This window comes from Heliconius melpomene, chromosome 10, assembly GCF_056956725.1.
Source record: "Heliconius melpomene rosina isolate 202511_hmr_F chromosome 10, ASM5695672v1, whole genome shotgun sequence".
NCBI classification, from domain to species: Eukaryota; Metazoa; Arthropoda; class Insecta; order Lepidoptera; family Nymphalidae; genus Heliconius; species Heliconius melpomene.
In genome coordinates, this window is record NC_140398.1 from 6194468 (window position 1) to 6217704 (window position 23237).

The 23237-nt window shown below is 33.5% G+C and overlaps 2 non-coding genes across 2 annotated transcripts; one reads left to right on the plus strand and one right to left on the minus strand.

The window, feature by feature from the left end:
- Positions 1-5477: 5477 nt before the first annotated feature.
- Positions 5478-5549, plus strand: TRNAM-CAU (transfer RNA methionine (anticodon CAU)). Its single transcript has one exon. It is a non-coding gene; the product is annotated as a tRNA-Met (tRNA).
- An 8177-nt stretch (positions 5550-13726) lies between these two features.
- On the minus strand, positions 13727-13798 carry TRNAM-CAU (transfer RNA methionine (anticodon CAU)). Its single transcript has one exon. It is a non-coding gene; the product is annotated as a tRNA-Met (tRNA).
- Positions 13799-23237: the final 9439 nt, after the last annotated feature.

Here is a 23237-nt window from a genome sequence, read left to right on the forward strand (position 1 = left end):
CATCAAGTTCCTTCTGCCGAACCGGATGTATGTTGAAGCTAAAAAAAATCTGTAATTTTTTTATAACTCTAAGTAAAACAAAAATATAGTTAACCTCGAGTTAAGTGAATTCTTAAACAACGTCGAACAAAAGCTCGACTTTAAACTGCAAGATTAAGAAGCATTTGTCTTTGTAGTTTTTGTAACTAAATAACTTTGTTAGGATTCATCCTGCCGTCTCCTTTGAGCACTTAATTAAGTCAAATTTACTATTTATAAAAAGTTTTTAAATAAAAAGGTGTAAAATAGGATTTCTGTGATGAATAGTAATTTTAAAACATTTCCACGCTGTATCCCGCATATAGCAGGATCTAGTGGAGTGCAAGGTCATTCGTGGCGCAGTGAGTGTTATGGATTCGATCCCCACTCGAGGATGTGAAATATTTATTTAATTGTATATTTTCATTTCTTGGGTCCCGCCACTCGCGAAAACGCAGTGTTTTAACACTAGGTTCCCTCTGTCTACCCAGAATCTAGTATTGTGACACTCGACGATTCCTCAAGAATTTCGCGGAAATTATGGAACCGAACTGTCTTAATACAAACGGAGTGTCCTAACACTAATCTATTGAAAAAATTAAGTTAAATTAAAATTATTTATAATATTGAACGGTAAAAAATGGTTAACAAACTTTTAAAAATTATATAAATAAATTGTTGAACGCAACCATTTTAACCTAAAATGGAGATATTTCAAAAGATTAAACTGTTAAGTTAGGTATTAAGGGAGCGACCTAGAACTTTGGATTCAGGATTTAATTACAATCACTAAGCCATGAGAAGTGGCTGAATCGGTATTATTTACATGGATATTATGATTTTTTTACATTTCATGGAGAAAGAGGGAGAAAATAGTGTTTTCTTTTATAAACTTGTAATGTTTAATTTATTTTATTTTTATTTAATGTTCTCCACCCACGGCCTTATTTTGACATATTTATTATCGCTCCCAGAGCGAGAAAATCAAAATAACTTATACCCCCGAATGGGAATCGAACCTACAATCGTCACGTTTATCAGCATACACAACGCAGCTGGGTCTCTATACAATGATATTTTATAGAAAAATTCGAGAATCAATATTGTTAGTTCATTTAATTATAGATACATGAAAATGAAGAATGAGGCCCACGTGGTAGAGTGGCGCGTGATCTGCGAATCCTCAATAAAGCTAGGAGATTCTTCACTTTCTCACATTTAGACATTTTATATAACCAAAATTAGGAAACTGCCTTTTCACTATCAAGTGACATCGCAATAAACCATTTCAAATAACGTCAAAAACAAATTGAACTCAATTTATCAATGGCCAAAAGTAATACGTAAGCCAGTCGTAATTATATGAATTTATCTCCTTACTTCAAACAATAGGCTCGAAGACGGTGAAGGCGAATTCTGCTTTATTAACTCAGTTGAATCAAACTTTCCACCAAAACATTTCATAGTACGTCCCAAGGGGTTGTGGTTACGGAGTAGTTTGAGATGCAGATGTGGTGTTCTGGTACGCTCTCTGAGAGACATATGGTAATAAATATGGTTACGATTCTCTTGTTAAATCTAAAATAATCGCATGGATTCGAATTCTACTCAGAAGAATGTCTTTACTTTTTTAAAAATCATAATGTTGGATCCAGAAAATTAGCACAGTCTCTCAAAAACGAGCAGTACAATAAATCCAATTTCTAGTGGACACCTCTGTATAGGTTCATTTCAAAATATATTGAAACTAGCGGACGCGCGCAGCTTCGCTTACTTATTTAGGGGTGAATTCTAATAAACCACGAAACATGTGTTCAACGAAATATTTTTAAGAGTCTAAAAGAGTCGGTGACGATTTAAAGATTTTTCCATACAAACTTTCAATCCCTTATTTGCACCCTTAGGGGGTGAATTTGGGAAAACCATGAAACACATGTTCAATTAAATATTTTTAAGAGTCTAAATAAAAAAAAATATAAAAATCAGTGGTGATTTAAGAATTTTTCCATACAAACTTTCAACCCCTTATTTGCACCCTTAGGGGGTGAATTCTGGAAAACCATGAAACACATGTTCACTTAAATATTTTTAAGAGTCTAAATTTAAAATTTTATAAAAATCGGTGGTGATTTAAAAAAAAATCTACACAAACTTTCAACCCCTTATTTGCACCCTTAGGGGGAGAATTCTAGAAAACGATGAAACACGTGTTCAATTAAATACTTTTAAAAATCTAAATTTCAAATTTTATAAAAATCGGTGTCGATTTAATTTTTTTTCCATACAAACTTTGAACCCCTATTTCACCCCTTCAGGGTAAAAAATTTTCAAAATCCCTTCTTAGTGGATGTCCAGATTACGAAAGTAAAGATCTGTCCAAATTTCACGTTTCTACGCACAGCGGTTACGGCTGTGCGTGCGTCTTACCTCAGTCAGTGAGGACAAGTCCTTTTATATATATAGACTAGCTTTTACTTGCGCCTTCGCATTCATGTTTAGGAAAAATAATAAATTTCAAACTTCGAAACGATGACCTGGTTAACCTAATATAGCCTTCCAGGACATAAGGATCTAACCAACGCAATAACAATTTCTTAATTCGAGCCAGTTCCTAAGGTTAGTTTGGTCAACCAAATAAACTCGTTATTGACATTTAAATTTAAAAATAATGTACTTATAGCAAATATTATTTTGTGCACACGAGGCCGTCGTGACGTCGCAGCGTGTAAAGGCGATGTTTGTGGGTTCGATTTAAATGTGTTTCTATTTTCCCGTTCTGGTAACAAGACAAAGCTCTAATTTTTAATTTCGCCACTCAACAAGCGATATCTTTTGCCTCCACACTTATTCCCAAATAAAGATAAGCAGAGATAAATTAGTGTTAAGACACTCGATTCCTAACTTTTCTCCCTATTTTCGAGACACTACACTAAATGGCGAATTTAAACGCCCGTCATACAATTTTATAAACACCCATATATCTGGCACTTCTATCTTACCCATCTATGCAACGACAATAGTGCCTCATTAATTTCATCGGGCACCATTGATTAACAACTGACGGTCCGCAATAAGATTTATATCAAAATATGTTTTGCTTTCGCAGCGGTAATTGCAGGGAAATTAAATTAAATAGATTCTTAGCCAAGCTGGGGTTTGTAATTAGTAATTTAATTTTGTAATGGTTTGTTTAATTGAATCGGTGTTAGCCAATATTTATACTTAAATCTCATGTTTTTTAATATTCTCGTGCTATATCCCGCATATAAAAGGATAGGCAGAGGGAACCTAGTTTTATGATACTCCGATCCCCTCTTTGCACAAAATTTTTGATTCATTGCGTGTTGAATGGCGGGACTCAATGCCCCAAGGAACCAAAATACCAGAGCTAGGAAATTAAATTTGAAAATTAAAAAATTTTGCTCCCCCTATAAAGAATCGGACTGACAACCATCACGTTTAAAGTCGAACATTTGTGCTCCTGCACGACAGGGCCCCTGCCCATGCAGGTGCCCCTGCATGTATAATATAAAAATGGTATATAAAAACACCTCTTAAAGTATTCCGGCATTAAGATAAGTACAAAGTTTGTTAAAGAAAACTTACACAAAACCTCGTCAGGTCGTTTTTGTGTGATATTCTAAAGTTTACTCTTACAATAAGAAAGTTTGTATTTTGCAAGCGAATAGTTCTTATAAAGTGAACTAAATATAAGGTTGGTGACATCTTTGTATAAGAGTAATTAGAGCTGATGGCTTATATTTTATCCGTCATTCTTGAGGTAGATGCTAAAAATGTCTCTAATCGAGAACTCTCTCTCACTCTCTCTCTCTCTTATAAACACTTCTGTAAACAGGATTTGAGCAAACAATTAACGCATCCAAAGAAAATAATTTTCGTCTATTTTAGGAATTGGCGGATCCTAACGCTACGTCTTAAATTAACATTAACACATCGAGTGACACTTATAAGCACTACTCTTGTAAGTTAAATGTAAGCTATCAATTAAAGCACTTAAAAAAAGTTCGTTGTACATCAATTTTATGAATAGGCGGAACCCAACGCCGCGCCTTGCCCCATCAGATCGAATCACACTCATAAACTTAACTACCTTTATAACTAGGAGTTGAATAAACAATTACTCTATCGAATCTGTTATTTTTCAATTAATATTACAATTATAGCGACAGCGAAATCCATACCTATATTATAAATTCGAAAGTAACTCTGTCTGTCTGTCTTTTACGCAATCAGGGCCAAACTGCTAATTTAATTGTGATAAAATACTCATATAGAGATACTTGAGGGTCTCGGGATGAACATAGGATACTTTTTTTTCTCATATTTGTAATTTTTTCGATATATAAAACAATATATTAAAATACTTATTAATTTGAGATGCAATTTATTCCGCCATGTTAATAACAACTGTCGTTGCTAGGCAACGATTTGCAAAATTTGTTGTTAGAAAACGTCACAAAAAGTTCAAAAGTCAGTTAACGCATTTCACAAATATATTTAATAAATATTCGGATAGTTCAAGCGGGCGTAGCCGCGTACGGGTCCACTAGTAATCTATATAAATATAATAGCGACGACGAAAATAATGATCCTTTTATAAAAATATTACAACAGTATCGATACACAATAAGGTGAATAGAAAAAAAATATTTCTTTGTTGTTTCCAATATAAAAATGTTTGACCTTAAAATTTCTGTAAAAGGAGCCTTTCAATTGTCAAATATATAAATTAAATTACGATGATTATTATCTTTCTATTATATGAAAACGTTTTGTGGAAATTCTTTTATAATTAACTAACTTTTACCTACGTCTTCGCCTGTGTGGTTGTGTGACATATGGAAAGAGATTGGTACTTGTGGGTTTCATCGAAACTTTTAACGTGATGTAACATAGCCTAGCCAAAGCGCAGTGTTAATCTCCGTCACTTAACACACAAGGCTTCCAGAATTCGGCGGACACTGTAGATCGGTAATGTCTTAATGAGTACGGAGTATCTTATGTCTTATGTGCCTTTTTCTTTACAAAAAACTCTTTTCGAAGATCGTCAAAATCAATCATTTGCTATAGTATCGTTACACAATTTTCGGTTTCCTCAATAAAAACGCCACAATCTATCGAATGAAAAACACAAATGCTGAATTCTTGTCAACCATCGTTTCTGATTTATATACTCGAATATCGCATTGTACTTTAATTTATTAAATTTTTTCCCTCATAGCGGGGTAGACAGAGACAAGCTATTGTCAAGACGTCCATTTTACCCTTGAAGTTATTACAGCTTCACGCTTTTTGTTGCGTGGAAGGTAGGTGGGAACCTTGTATTTATATTAGGTTCCTATCTTGTATATCTTATTACTTTCTTATTTGTATGGATGTCTAATAATCTCTCTATAACAACTATCATAGGATCTTTTATTTAGAGAACCAACATATAGAGCAGAGTGGCGCAGTGGAAGCGTGCTGGGCCCATAACCCAGAGGTCCGTGGATCGAAACCACGCTCTGCTATCGGTATACTATGACACCGACTTTTTGACTCTTTAGTTTTTTTTAAATATAGAGTCAAACTGATAGAGTGATTGCTCAATTTGAGTAAGGTAGAGAGCCAAAAGAAGGGTACAATACGCATTGCCATGGCAACGTGTACGTCACTTGAAACAATAGTGTATATTGTCAGACATGTTTTAGACATATTTATTTTAATATACTATCAAATAAATTGAGGCAGTCGTGTCGGAGCGGCCCAAGGGTGTGACTGTATCGCGACAGTTCTGGGTTCGATCCCCACTCGAGGAAGTGAAATATTTATTTATGTTTATATTTCATTTTCTTTGCTCTTCTGTCGAGGCAAAGCGCGTCGTTGAGTTCTACCACTCAACACGTAAACAATGGCGAATTTTGTCGAGTCGAGATAGATTTGTTTTAGCTTTATCTTATATTTTTTCTTACATTTGTATTTGTTCTCGTGTCTAATTAAACAATAATTCATGTTACTTTTATTTGTTTATTTTTAATAGCAAAACAAATACAATAATCACTCAGTGTTTCTCTTTAAAGGTTTCTTCACTCTTCAACTAAATAGCTAAAAATAAGTCTCACTTAATAATCTACCGCTAATTTAATAATTATGAAATTTTAAACTAAAAACAAGTCCACTTGAGTCATACAAAACCCAGTATTAAATAAACGTACAACTGCAGTATTTGTATGAAAATGCTTTAAGTGTTATAGAACAATATACGTCAAGAACCATCTCATCGAGAGTTCTTTTCTACCCCTTGCCCTATATAATACCATTTGCTTGGTAATTAATCATCCATTGATCATCTGCAGTATTAAATTATTTATCTTAATTGTAGTTTTCAATCTTAATTAATTTATATTGAAGCCTGATTACAAACGCGAGGGATGTGGGTTCATTTACATTCAATAGTTTTATGTAGTGGATTCTTTTTCACTATTAATAACATAAAATCTTAAAATGGAATAAGTCTCCGTCTTTCTATTTTTAGGAATTATTGTAGTGCCTGTTGCTATCAGCGATGATCTTCTGTCAGAGCAATCTCTCGTCCTACAATAAAAACGCTAACATTGAAATATTTTTTTAATTCAAGCAACTTATTATCACGCTAAGGAAATTAAAATATTACATTCCCGACAATGGTCAACAAACCTACTACAGTTCTGTTTACAGTCGGACGCAGTGCCGCTACGCCATAACGGCCTCACAAACAAAGTTACAATTAAATAGGAAACTGTGAACATGAAAACAAATAACAAGAGATTTTATATATGAAATATTATTTAACTTTATGTATACAGTTTTCTATACAACGCTTGCCAAATGACCAAATGAACGTAATACTATACGAGTATTGTATTTAATGTTTTCACAAATTCCAAATACAATTATATGCAATATTAGTTATTCCACTGAGGACAGTCGTCATACAGTGGTACAAATTTGTGACTATTAATGCAATAGGATGTGGGTTCGATGCCTATGAAAGGGGCACAAGACTAATGTTGAGACATACCATTTCCTATTTTCCGAAATATCATTATATCAAAAATAATAATTTATTACCCCGCGTGGGAATCAAACTCACAACCGTCACGTTACAGTCACACATTTGCGGCGCTGCGCCACAACGGTCTCAAAAGTAGTTATTAAATAAAAACAAAGAAATAAAAAAAATACGTTTTATTTCTTGCGTGTTTCATTATTTACATTCCATTAAAATTAAATAAAAAAATAATAATTTATTGTTTTTTTTTTATATATTTTTTTCTTAAGCAATATTTGTAAAACGAATCCAAATAAAAATGAACAAAATAACAAAAAAAAATAAACATTATAATCATCATTTGACGTAGCGTCTTAAAATCGCACTGAAAGTAGAGAACTTAGTGTCCGAACACTAAAGTTCTTACACGAAACTAAAAATAACCTCAAAAGATACATGAAGCCCACACATCGAATAACCACCTAAATAGATAAAATATTCAGCATTATTCAGCTTACCGTCCCTGAAAAAGAAGTCCTAAAAGAAAATGTAACAGATAAATCTCACTCTAACAGTTCCATCTTATTTTTGTTTTACACAATCGTGACGTGCGGAGGAGGGGGAGGGAGGGGGTGGGGGGGTTGGTATCGGTGCGTACTACGAGTGCGTTAATTCTTTTTGCGGTGAAACAAAGAAGCTGTTAGAGGAAGGAATATGTGACAGGTGAGTTTGAGAAGTTTGTAGTGATGTGGTTACGTCGATATATATGGATTTTTCGTAATATAGCATACATTTATTAGAAAGCTCAGTTTTTTTGGTTGTATGCTCTAATCTCGGGAACGCTAATGTCTTGTACAAATTAAAAAGAAATGGATAGTCTGAATAAAATGTATTGTATAGTCCATTTATTGATGTTCAGTATTTTTATAATTGGAATATCCAAGGCTATTATAATTCTTATTATATAGGTTTTAGTACTGGCTAACCCGCAATTGTAAATGCAAATAACCTGAGCGATTCGAACTGACAACCACTAGTTACATTATAGCAAAGTAATAACTCCATTGTAATAAAATGAAGAATCACTATAAAAGGATCGCAAAAAATGTTGATGACAACGTAGAAAAATAAATTACACTAAATAAAGCGGGCAGATTGCGAGTTTCAAGGCTAAAGAGTATTACTTATGGAAATTTATACATTTTTGGAGTTCCTTTATCGCAATTCTCTTTTGTAAAATAAAAAGGCAGCTTCACGCTTTTCTTTGCATAGGAGGGTCGGCAGAGGGCATTTAATATTAGGACACCCCGTTCCCCACTTCCTGCCGAATTCTGGAGGCATTGCGGGTTGAGTGGCAGAACTCAACGCCGCGCTTTGCCTCGACACCATAGCGAAGAAATGAAGAAGAATTGTATCAGATGTAGATCCTTCTATAATGTAGAATAATTCCCTCTGACTACCTTGCTGTGTGCGGGATACAGCGTGAAGCTGAAATATAATAAACTTTTATAAAACCCTTTTCATTAAAACCTTTCTGCTGTTTCCCGCATATAGCAGGATAGGCAGAGGTATACTACATGGCTTTCTTTTGAACTTTAAACTGTAACAAAAAAATTACTAAAAAATTATTATTCATCCATTAATTACAAAAGTAATTTAATTTCAAATCATAGCATACGGAACATGTATTATATATCATTGATTTACACTTCTTTCCTTTGTTACTTTGTTGGAGCTATGCCAGAGTGAAAATTTGGTGAACCTAGAAGAAGGTCAAGATCGAACAACAATAGGCATATCTGCTTATATTCAATTTTGCGCTATTTAACGTACATAATATTTCTATTCTTTAATTTTATGTGTTTTTTATGAATATTTACTTATGCAGAATTTGATTTTTTTTTGTACTTACATTTAAAATTAATTTATCAAAGTACTGATTAGGATTAGAATTAATTTACACGTAATAGTTTCTTGAAAAATTGGGAAAGATAATTTCGCTTATTATGAATATATTCTTTTTATTTTTAGGTTCTAGCTGTAGATTCCTCTGTCTACCCTGCTATTTAATGTCGACACATAACAGAAACCTAGTGTTAAGTCAGTTGGTTCCCCATTAAAACACTTACGTGCCCCACTTTTGACTTAATTATTGAATGACGAAATTCAACGCCATGTGTTCATTTCCTCACGTGGGGATCGAACCCACTACTACGACTATTCTTTTTCCTTTATTCTTTTTAGACATCGATACATACTGTTACAACACTAATATCGCAGCATCCACATCTCATTTGTTAGCCAAACGTACATACATACATGTAGATAAGATGCCGTTCCACTTTCGATATCACATTCGACTTGTGATACATAAATTTAAATGGCATTACAATATCTGTGAAAGAACTTTGGAAGAGTTGTTATGATAAGGTCTAGTAATAGGTTCGATGCCTACTCGAGGGGATGGATTATTCGATTGTATTTTTTGACCGGGATCGTATATTTATTCGTGGCATATTCTTGTACCATTTAATCTTATGTCTTTTGATATGTTATAAAAAAATAAAAACAATCTATGGATATAAACAAACTGTTAATATATTTACTTTTTTTCTATTTCATTGTAGTACCATAGATGATTTGAACTTTAAAATTTAAACAGATTCAAATTCCAATCCGTTGAATATTTTATATAGAAACTTCGTTTTAATATTTAATGATTACTTATGAAATCGTCGTTGACCTTTTCAATATTACAGTAGTTCATTAAATTATTTGGAAAATTTTTAACTTTTAAAGCTTAATTAAGCTCTCAACTAACTTATGTGTAATTTAAAATTTTTACTAATTTCAACGCAAACTTTTGAACACGTTTCAATTTTTTGTTTTACATTTAAAATAAACTAAAAGTGTATTTTATTTGAGTTACATGAAAAAGGTTTACATTTTAAATTTATACTAAAATTATATACCTAGCTAATGAATTTATTTCGTTGAGAGCGATTTTCTAGTCATGGTGCAGGAGCACAAGCTGGCGACTGTAAGTGGGAGAGGTGTGGGTTGTATTCACACTCGCGGAAAAGAATATTTTCTAGTAACGAGGCAATGCGCGGTGTTGAGTTACGTCACTCACTCACTTACACAATGTCTTTAGAATTCGGCGGAAACTAGGTAAACGGAAGTGTCTTAATGGGCTAAACATTTGGGTTGTAAATTCACTGTAAACTAAAAATAAAAGCTTCAAGATTGCTTTTTATTGTAAATACGAATGTTGTGGATGCGCTTCTCACTCGAAGAAATGTTTATATTTAATTATTCCTACACTTCTAGATAAAACTTCACGTCACTTAACACGCAATATCTCGAAAATTGTGTGGAAAATGGGGGATGCGTGTTCTAACACTAGATTCCCTTCTATCTACCCTCTTATACGAGAAAAAGATAAAGATAAATAGTACATGAAACACACAGGTTAATCCTGTAGGCACCGTGAACAGCACGTGTAAAACAGACGGAGTTAGGTTATTTTACTTTATAATTAATTGAAATGTAAATAGACGAACCGAAAACTTTTCTCTCAGTCTGTGTATATTTATAATTGGAGAGTGAATGAAGTTCAGAATTTCAGCCAAATGCAAATGAATTATTCAGGAAGTCCAGACCAGATGAGCGGGTCGATGATATTGTATCTTTAAATATGTTTAGCCATTGATAAATTTATTATGATACTGGTTGATATGTCTGCTGCCAATACGTGGTGGCTCGATTTAGTTTCATGGTATACAATATTTTGGTTGACATAAGTTTTCTATCTTTTTAGGGCTCCGTACTGCAACAGAAAAAAAAAGAAAATAGAAAAAAAGGAACCCCAGGAAGGAAAAGGAAAGGAAGAATTGGTAAATGGATCACTTTGTTATCCGTATCAATTCCTTTGTGAAGACGATTTTTCTTAAGATTTCGTAGAATTTCATCAATAAAAATATCCAGGTCTATAATTCCTTTTAAGCACTGAAAAAATTATGCTTCTGAGTCAACGCAATCAAAATATGCATCTTATATCGATTTTGTTGCATATTGTATGAAAAGTTTCGCTAGATTTCGACGGACACTGAGGACATCTTAATGGCAACAGAGTGTCTTAACACTAGCAATTATAAAATTGAATCCTAGGTGAGTGAGTCCGACTTACACTTCTGTTAAGTCGATAACCATACTAAAATAATGAACGAATTTTCTCTAAATACACTAAAATAATATTAAATAAATATTCGCATTGTTCAAATAGGCGAACTCGCGCGGGGGCACTAGTATAATAAAATATAAATGCATTTAATACGTATTAATAAAAACCTGGCTACATATAACTACTTATACTCGTATAAGTTAAAAGGGAACAAACGACAACCATCATCGATCATTGCCTTTATCAAATGTGTCACAAAGAAAATTATCAAAATGCTGTTACATCAACCTTTATGTTGTTTTAGCGGAAATACATTTTTTAAATTGTTAGAAAAAAATAAAATATTAATAAAAATTCCACCTTATTTATATGTATTCTGCTATGAACGTAAGTAATATTTTTTTAACTTCATGCTGTATGCCATATATAGCAGGGTAGGGAACCTAGCGTTAATACACCATTTACTGGTAATTTTCTCCAGGCGTGTTGACGAGTGGCACAACTCAAAGCCGCAATGTCTTATTACGAAAGCTACGTAAAAAAATATTTAATATTTCATTCCCCGAGTGTGAATCGAACCCGCAACTGTCACGTTTACAGACCCACTTTGTGCGCCTGCGCTACAACTGCCCTCTAAACCTCTGGACTAATAAGGAAATTAAATATAATAATAATAAGATAAAATAAAGGGGATAAATACCCAGTAGGGTATGTAGTGGTAGAAAACTAATAATAATGAAAAAAAAATACTAGGACTTACTGCATACAGTGCTATATGCGGAATATATACAAGCTAAAAAAAATACTGTTATAACAAAATTTTAAAATCTATATGAATATCAGATTACTTTCGATCTTTCATATCCTTTGTATACCTACAGGATATTTACTTTTCTGCCTTTATTCACTTTAGAAGGGAAAAAGTGGATTTAAATCTCGTCTAACATCACGAGGATGTAATATTGCGGTATTAGACTTAATTTTAATAATAAATTTTAATTTAATTTCATCAGAAAAATTTGGTAATCTATATCTCTCTACTCGTAGATGGAAGGCCCAAAACTTTTCCTTACTTCAAATTTAAAATCTTTAATTTTTAATGGGTTTGCTTCTGTTTCTCAACTCTTTTGTACAGTAACTAGCTATTGACAAAAGTAACATAAAGAAAATCATAAAAATATATATTTTATTCTTACTGTTTTTTGACTTGGAGTCAAACATTGTAAAATTTCTTTAGTGAAGGTTTTGACAATCAGCTAGGTACATGTGGGTGTCTATTGATGCCTGAAGTTTGTTCAAAACACCTGCTGGTACTAGGCTGAGTTTAAATGAGTTTCGTCTGAAATTTTCGGTATATATATAACTTGTACATTCTCGTTAACGGGAGACAAATATTGATGTTTTTGTAGCAACACTGTAGTTTCCATATTGCTAAATGACTGGTTTTTCTTTCTATATCTTCATTACTGTCAGCATCAGAGAAAACGTTTGCATCTTCTCTAGCAAAAGGAATATTCAAAGAAGATTAAACATACTTACTTAAAAAAAACTTATTCACGATTATATCACTATACAATTATGTTTTTTTTTAGATTTTTGAAGTAACACACAAATGAAAACTTACATGTTCTTTCTAATTTTACGCTTATCTATATATATAAAAGGACTTGTCCTCACTGACTGAGGTAAGACGTAGGCACAGCCGTAACCGCTGTGCGTAGAAACGTAAAATTGGGTTAAATGTTTACTTTCGTAATCTGGGCATCCACTAAGGGATTTTGAAAAAATTTAACCCTAAAGGGGTGAAATAAGGGTTGAAAGTTTGTATGGAAAAAAATTTAAATCTGTACCGATTTTTATAAAATTCAGACTCTTAAAAATATTTAATTGAACACGTGTTTCAGGGTTATTAAGAACTTACCCCCTAAGGTTGAAAGTTTGTAAGAAAAATCTTTAAATCGCCACCAATTTTTATAAAAATTGAAATTTAGACTCTTAAAAATATTTAATTGAAAATGTGTTTCATGGTTTTCTAGAATTCATCCCTAAATAAGCAAGCGAAGCAGCGCGCGTCCGCTAGTCCTAAGATAAAAAAATAGCAACGGCTTGTATACGCAATGCTTTGTTCTATACAGTTGCTAATTATCCCACCCTTCTGTCGAGATGTCTAGAGGTTTCGTAGCTAATATTGCAAAAGCCATAGGAGGGATGCAATTGATTGCTTCACATGTGGCAATAAGGGCCTTGTAGGGTTAATCTAAGACTGCAGGGCGAATGCTTTGTCATAAAAATAAATAAATATAATATAAATGAGAGTTACTAATTGCATATTTTTTATTTCTTATACCCTAGTAAACTATTCTTTCTATATTCAAAATTAGATTTTTTATATAAAAATTACCTAACAAAACTTAAATAATACAAAGATTCTCAGCCAGTTTTATCTTACTATGTATAAAAATAAAATTAAATTGGCAGAAGTCATAGTTTACCGATAGCAGAGCGTGGTTTCGATCCACGAACCTCTGGGTTATGGGCCCAGCACGCTTCCACTGCGCCACTCTGCTCTACATGGTACAAGTTAAAATAAATTAACTATATCTATTGAAAAATATAATGTATACTGTAGGTATAAACCTATTTCGAGAGAAAAGAAGAGAAGAGAGAGAGTCAAATTATTTTAAAAAAATCAAAACAGCTTCACGCTGTGTCCCGCACACAGGGTACGTGTTAAAACACTCCGTTCTGATTAAGATTTCCGTTTTCCACTTTCCGCCGAATGTTGGAGCTTAACGCTGTGCTTTGTTTCGTTGCCAGAGTGAGAAAATGAAAATATTAAATATTTTATTTCCTCCATTGGGAAACGACCCCACAACCTGTCGCGTTCTGGAAGACTCGTTCCTGTTAGACTGGCCTCAGTTAAAACTGTTTCTTGTTATTATAAAATAAAATCCTTAAACCTGTCACATAAATAGAATACCGTAATAAAATTTCAAAGGCACGAGTAGAGGATAGGAACGTTTCACAACAAACGTGTACGAATAGCTTTTATAAATCAACTGAGAACTAGAAATGTTCTGTTTGTACATTTTCAAATGCAGCTTTTATATATTGTTCGTATATACATATGTATTTTTGAGGCACTCATGGACTCAAAAATAGCTGGGTAGTTAGAGAGAAGGGAGCCCCGAACGCTACGGTCACTACATACCTCTTTAGCCTCGTCCGCTATCATCAACCTCTTCATGCATGCCCTCCTATATACTCGTATATAACGTGACGTCATATATTATATAGCCTACCATAAAAAGGGACTAAACCAAATTATAAGTATTCTTCGAACCAGTACTTTCTAAGGTTTGCGCGTTTAATCTTATATCATTAGTAAAAAATATAGATTTTTTCAGACAGGATTTGAAGCCACAACGTTTAAGAATCATTGTTATTATTCCATTTTACCACAAAGATACTTACAAGATTTGCGAATAAATAAATAATAATAATTTCAGTAAGTTAGCAAAGCTCTTAACATTAGGAAGTTAATTATGATAACAAGTTGCTCAGAGTGAAAGTTCGGATACAACTTCATGTGTAATGTTGTTGATTTGTTCGTGTGATTTCGGGTAATGAAACATATAATTTTTGTTTTTTATCAGCTTCACGCTTTACACGCACACAGCAGAGTAGGCAGAGGGGACCCAGTTTTAAGACACTCCGTTCTCCTATTTTCTCTAAGCATTACGTGTTGAGTTGTGGAACTCAACGCCGCTCTTTGCCTCCTATCCATATGTATTATATCTAAACAAATTAAATAATTAAATAAAATGATGAATATTATTAATTATTACCTCTTGTATAACCTAATTTTTTCCGTAAAAAATAGCTCCGTTGCATGATAGCTGAATAAAACTCATTGTAAAAGCTTTAACTGAAAAAAAATCTACTTTAAGATAGTCCGCTTTGCTTTCGAAATCAGAATATTGAATGTTATATGGCGAAACTTAACACCGCGCTTAGATTTGAACACAAACTCTCAAATGAACATACCCTGCCATCATACCGGAAGTTGTTTCTCAGTAAATAACGATTACGTACCACACTACGTGTATAAAGTGGACTATAGCTAGTACGATATTTATTAGCCACTTCCGTTTCCGCCGCGTGATTTAAAACCTTTTTCCGCTGCATTTGAAATGGCGGAAAAATAAAAAAAAATGAATTGTCTTTTGTTTTGTCGTTTGCGGTAAAAATGGAGATTGTCTTTGGCAAAGCGTATGTGATGTCACATAAATGTCTTTATGTTTACCATCGAGTTTTTTAGCTTAACACTGTATACTGCACGTAGTAAGGTAGATAGAGAGAACTTGGAAACCTCCATTGTCTATTAACTAATTCCCACTTTTCGTCGAATTCTTCAGGCATTGCGTGTTGAGTGACGGACTTCAACGCCGATCGAGTTTATTGGTTCTTTTTGTTACGAGATCCCTATTAGAGTAGCCAAAGAAGTCACCAGCCTCTTCATACCTCTACATACCTCGCGGGAGTCCTCGTGATTTTTACGTAACCTTCGTCCAGTATCATCGATACTGTGTGCTTGAAGTTCTACAGAGGAGAGACTCTCCCTCTGCCTCTCTTACCACTTACTATTGCTTCATTTTTTTTTTACCATTCTTTCGTCACTTCTCTGGTATAAACAAGATGTTATTTTAGTTTAGAGTTAAAAATGTCTATTTTCATACAAAAAACATAATTACCAATTTAAATCAACATTCGTAGCAATTTACATTTGAAGGGTACTTATAATGCGGTGAAAAAAAAATGCCAATTTGTACAATAATCAGAGTTTTATGAAATATTTTATTTAATTTTGAGTGCTAGCTTTAAGGGCTGTTTGTAGGCAAATGCAATTAAAACCTTATTTATAAAATATGCCTCTGTTTATAGGGGACCACACTTCATAATTATACTATGGCATATTTTTATGTATATTGTGGTTCAGTGGTAGAGTGCCTGACTATAAGTTTTAGATTCGATTATTATTTGGAGGAATATTTTTTTTAGTTTCCCACTCTGGCATTCTTGAATGTCATCTCGAATTTGGAGTGTAAAATGCCAGTTAACTGTTCATACATTAGGTATCTCTGCACCGTGGGATGAGGCGTGGAACTGATTTTTACATAGATTTTTTTTTTCATATGATAACGTCATAGCGCAGTAGCATTGTGTTATACTGGAAATGAGACGGTGATAGGTTCGATTCTCATTCTGTGAGATGTTTATGTCCAATTTGTTTTCATTTTCCCAAATTGAGTGGAAAGTGGGGGACGGAGTACCTGAAAACCAGGTTCTCTGCCTACGCGCGACTAGGCATGTAATTTAATATAGTTAAATAAAAAATACTGTAGTAGGTATTTTAAATGGAATACATGAAACATTATTTCGTAGAAGCAACGATGTTTCTTACGGAAACGGATATAAGAGACGGCGGAAATAGAAATATTATATAGCCAGCCATATCCTATATGGCCAATATACCTATAGGCCATAATGGCTCAATGGGACAACGTTTGACTGTAAACACGATGATTGTAGGTTCCAGGGTTCCAAAATATAATTAATATATCTCTCTGCTCTATTAAGAAAAAGCAAAGACCTGACTTCCATCACTCAACATGCAATATATCTCGAACATCTCTCTAGGGGAAAGAGAAGAATAAAATTTTTTTTTTGGTTATCGAGGCTGTCACAGTACAGTAGTTACTGTAAACGCAACGATTGTGGGTTCGATCTTTACTCGGGGAAATGATTATATTTAAATTATTTTTATATGCCTGTTCTGATAGACAACGCGCGGCGTTATCGCTACTTATTACGCAATGTCTCGAAAATTGGGCAGCGCGTGGGTTTTTCGCTTCATAATATTTCTTTTGATAAATATTAATAATATTTCTATTTTCTCTTGCACTCTCTTGCACATATGTGTTCATTCAACCAAATATCACTTTCTTGAAGTAGCGAGTGCAGATTGATAAATATTTATGTAAAAAAAGTCCTTTAAAAGCATTTACCCTTTTAAAGAGGCTTTTAGTACACTTATTGAAGACATGAATAAAATGTGTAGACGCCTGACCAGGGACCTTAGAACTAAATTTATATAGTGATGTGATGATTACCGACTATTAATAATGTGAGCTGTTTATAAATTTTAAATTAAAAATAACTCGTTTTGCACTCAAAAGAATATTTGTATAAAAATAGCTTTGATGAAACCAAAGATAGTTCAGAAAACGAGTTCCTAAAGGTTTGCTGCCCAGCACTAAATATCACTCAAATTAATAGTCGGTAAAAGACGGAATGCCCGAGCACTATATTCTTTTATATTTTTTGCAGTCACTATTAACAATCATCATCACTATCTATCGTATAGTAAATTTTGATAGGTAAATGATTGAAGGTGCCTTTACACTGCTATGTAGATATTATTATTTTTACTCTTCTTTCTTTCACCGATACTCGTATACTTTCTAAGTTTCTTGCCGGCTCTTCTCAGCAGAACTGCCTTCCGAACCGGTGGTAGTTTTTTGTTCATATGTTCATTCGACGATTCAAAAGTGCTTATAATAATTGCCTATTTAAATAAAGAATATTTTGAATTTTTGAATTTGAATTTATGTTCCCAATTTTTTGTGCATCGAAAAGCTATGTATACAATTGGATTTTATTTACTTATCTCTATATTCAACCAACTACCCTTTAACTTAACCGGCTACTATATTTATCGAACACAAATAATTCATATATTTAACTAAAAATACCGGATTTCGAATTTTCTCCATGTAATAAAATATCAAGAATAATATTAAAAAGACTTCTCTACATGCTAAATTACGAAAATACAATATCGATATATAAGAGAAGCACTTCACTAAAAATCAACGAAGCGAATAATCAGGTGACTGCCGCCCGCCTGAATAACGAACACCCGAATCCTTTACAGTATTCGAACCGCGGTACTATTGGATGGGAGAAATGTAACAATGTATAAATATACATAATATGTATATTTATACATTGTTACATTTCTCATTACATAATATTTCTCATTACATAATATGTATATTTATACATTAGATTTTTCTTTTTTTTTATATTTCTACTTTGTTTACTGCACATAGCAGGGTGAGCAGAGGGAACCTGGGAACATAGTGTTCAGTTCGGTAGTATGAAAACTCCGTTCCCATTAAGACACTGCAACGAGGTGTAAGATAGGGAGAAGTTATTTCAGCGAAACAGATCAATGAGGTGCTTAAAAATATTTTAAAGCTTCTGGAAACCATGTGGAATCATTTGTTTGTTGGTCTTGAGATAAACATGGACAAAATTATGCCATTAGTAATTTAAAATATTTTAGCCGACAAGTCCTAAGTCCTAACTTCAACTTCAACCAGTTATGATATTAAACTTCAATAGAAATAAATACGTATTGAAAACTTGTAAAAAGCTCACAAAGCCAGCAATTTGCCAAAACTTTGGACGTTCCGAAGAGATTGTGTGTTGAAAGTTTTAATCACTTTTGTAGGACTTTCTATATTCGTATGTTGCTTGTTGGTTTGATCCTATGAAGAAAAATATATGAACAATCTTTTGTATTTGTATTTTTTAATTTTACGTTTTATCACAGCAAGGAAACCAGAGGGAAATTTATGTTATTAACATAAAACTACTACGTTTACTATTTTCCTTTGATGAAATTGCAAATTCAATGGCGGAACTTAACACCGTGCTGTGTAATAGGTAATAGGGCGGGAAAATGAAAAATATATATTTAAAATTGATTGCTCCGAGTGGTTATCGAACCCACTACCGTTGTGTCGTCCAGACGCTGACCACTATTGGTGGATGCTGTATTCATAAACATAAATAACCCTTTATGGGAACTTGACGATTGGGGGTTCCCCATTCCCCATTCATGGGGATGAATTATTTTTATTTCCTCGCTTAGGTAACAAGACAGAGCGCGAAGCTGAGTTTCGCCACTCAACACGCAAGAAATCAAATGGAAAGTGGGGATAAAGCGTGAAACTAAAACAATCCCTGTATTAGAATCCTAATAAATTTGTCTAATTCAACGCATTAGATGCAACTATTGCGTTGAATCAAACTTTTATATTTACACAACAATTTTTTAAACTTTTAATCATATTTATTTTATATTACCAGAAAGCTAATCAAATATTCATAACCCTCGAAAACATCAATCTCTTTGAGAGGAAAGTTTATTTTATTAGTTCAAGCTTAGATTCGTTTAGCAATTAAACCGGGTATTTACTTAAATTTTAAAACTTTGTATTAATATTTTAATATGTTATGTTTTGTTTTATTATGCCGTCGTTAGGTATTGGGCCAGCTTCTCACTGTAAATTCGATGGTTGTGGGGTCGATTCCCACTCGAGGGAATATGAAGAAGAAATTTATCTAGTTTAATGTACGTATGCATGTAGCAGGATACACAAAGATACTGATCGTGTTAAGACAATATATTCTCCACGTCCCACCCATTTAAAGAAAAGAAGAAATTAAATTCAATTACAATATATAAAATCATTCGTACCAGTGGGAAACGAACTTACAACCCAACACACCCTGTCCCGCTATTCCACAATGGAGCCAATCTGTACTATTATGATAAAGCTGAAGAGTGTTTGCTTGAATCCGTTAATCTCACGAACTATAAGTTCCTATGTAACTCATTGTAGCGGCGGTCAGAGGGTTACTTTAAATTCCTAGAATATATAATAAGCCATACACAACTCCCAGTTATTTCAATTTAACCACGTAGACAAAGCAGCTGGGAAAAGCTAGTCCGATTATATAACTACAATTTATACCATATCCGTATCATCCACATATTTTGTTCAGTATTTTGCTGAATCAGTGCCGGGTCGTTGCCATGGCAACCGGGGGATGGAGTAAATTCATAAATTACTTCATCACTTTTCAACGGTTCATCGATTTTTCGGGAATCCCATAATGTCTTCACATTCAATGGGTTTTTTCAGAAATAAGTGTAGTTTTTGAGCTTTGAGTACTATTATTATTTTTTTCACATTATATCGCAGGATAGCAAAGTAGGCAGAGGGAACTTTGTTGTAAGACACTACGTTCTCCACTTTCCACCAATTTTTCGAGCCATTGCGTATTGAGTGACGGAACTCAACGCCGCGGAGAACGACTCACCTGAACGGGAAAATCCATTTCTCTGAGTGGGAATCAAACCTAAAACCCTAGCCTTACTAGTGCGACTCTGTGACGCTACGCCACGATGGTATCAATATAATTATTTCTAGTTAATTCAATTCGATACCAAGAAACCGTAATTGAATGGATAATATTATTTGTTCGTCTGGTTCTCTGTCACAGACAATATCTTCCAATTCGTTTGAAATTATATTATAGATATAAGTATATTCTTAGAAATAAAGTTGTTAGTGTTAGAAATATAGATATAAGTATATTCTTAGAAATAAAATTGTTTCTACATTATTACAAGAGGCCAGTCGCAGAAACAGGGTGTTTTAACACTAGGTTCCCTCTGCCTACAATGTCCTTAAAAAGTATTTTTTTTTGCTTCGTCGTGTATCCCTCATAGCAGAAAATCCACTCTGCTATACTTACTCTGCTACTCTGCTAAGACGGTAAAGAAAAGTTGCCGACTAATTCTCGAGATAGCGTGTTAAATGACGGAGCTCAACACCGCCCTCAACCGTCACGTTTACAGTAAGACGATGTCACCCAATGCGACACAAGTCTTATTGCTATTTTTAATTTAATATTGTTACAATAAAAAGTCACTTCTAAATTTGGAAAAGTATTTACATTTATTTGAAACCACTATTTGAAGCTAGGGCAATGTATAGTAAAGTTATTAAGTATATCAAGTGTTTTTACTCGTACCTTAATTGGGACTCGAATTCACTACCAACACGTTTAGTCTCTTCTTTTTCCAACATTATTTAATAATAACCATCCAAAAAATTTTCTAATATTATCAACCAATATAAAGCTGTTATAACCTATAACGGTGTTTGAAACCAATATCACGACGGGGCGTTTGGATTTATAAAGCAATTTATTTGGAAAATTATGTTAGAAAATATTGCAAATTAAGTCAAACGATCTTATGTATAATTAAGTGGTCATATATTCAATTCTGTACGAATAATAATTTTCTATAATATAATTAAATGTCCTGGCACAGGGGCCCAAGCATGCGGCTGTAAACGGAACGGTCGTGTGTTCGATTCTCACAAATACGCATAATTTAGGCAAAAAGTCTCGTCTTCATATTTACATATTTCTCTCCTATCTAGTTTTCATTCTCCTGAGTGAGAATCGAACTCACAACTGTTTGATACCGTTTGAAAAATTTGTAAAAAACAAGCGTAATTAAGGATTTCGACGCAACTTGATAACAACGTAGGACTTAGTGAGAACACACGGACGATTTCCAAAACGCGCGAGTTCGAGTCCCACCACGTTAAAATTTAAGTTAAAATTAAACATTTTCTTATATATTTTTTTTCCCTTTATATACTAGAATATTTATATGACTATAAGAAAAAAAATACTGACAACTTAAACAAAAGTATAATATACCGATGATGAGATGAAGCCTAATTGAATAAGCCCTTCGCCCGCTAAATCCGCAGTAAATCCGCATTGGAATACCGGGGTGAGGATTAAAGTGCGACAAGGATTAGTCTACCTCCTGTTACACCGTTGCCTAAATATATACAACTAGCGTCCAGCCTGTGGCTTCGCTCGCTTAAACTTACAGCCAAATAATAAAAAAAAACTATGCAAATTCTAGCCTGTGCTTTTCTGATATATAAGCTATAGCTGCAGTAAAGTTTTATTTAAATCTGTTCCGTAGTTTTTACACAAAACTGGAACAAACATCTAACCATCCTCACATAATCGCACAATTATAATATTAATAAGACTTTGTGTTAATAAGCTATGTTCTCAGCTTTCAAATGTTAATTAGCGGAACTTAACGCCACGCTTTGTCTATCAGAGAAAAGTGAAAATAATTTTAACATAATCATTGCCCTGATCCACAGAACGAACCTACAATCATCGTGTTTACACTCATAGAATCTTGCAATAGCTTGTTAAAGCAATTATAACTTATAATTACCAAATTTATGCCTTAAATTTTGTATCGGTGTAATTAAAGTCAAAATTTTGCGCTAAACACCGTTTTAACTAAATAGCGAGTTCAGCCAAGAATATCATTAGCATACGATACATTGTGGGGGGGCTTAACGAATGAAACTTGGTAATATACCTCTTCAGATTTCTCATTACTTATAGTAGAACTAGTGTTATGGCCTGACTCTACCTCAATTTTTTTTTAATATAAGCTTTTACTTAAGCACAGCGTCACTGTAGACGCAATGGCTATAAGTTTGATTCCTAATGGAGTCAAAAAAACTCTATATCTGTCTCTTTCCAACTCTCCATCCCTTAAATTTGTATTCATTTATAATAGAAACGGCCTAGAGCATTATGTAATGATACTGATAAGTTGGACGCTGAATTAACGTTCCTTTGCGCCGGATACGCCCGTACCGTGTTATTTAATACTTCACAGAGCTAACAATCCAATAGATATTACTTATTTTAATCCATTTGAAGTCAAATTAAAACAAATATAATAGAATTTAATTGCGAGTTTAGTGAGATACCAGAAGCTTATAATAGAAGCTTATAAACACATGGAAACAAGGCCGGACGGACGGCCTTCCAACAAGGAAGCTCGACGGTTGTGGGTTCGATTACCAATCGCAGAGTTTGATTTTCCTCGCTCTAGTAAAAAAGTGCTAAGTATAACATCGAGTTTCGCCACTCAATATGCAATATCTCTCAAATTGGGCGGTGCGAGGGGCACGAAGAGTTTTAACACTAAGTTCCTCAGCTTTTTTTTTTTTTTTATGGAAAAAG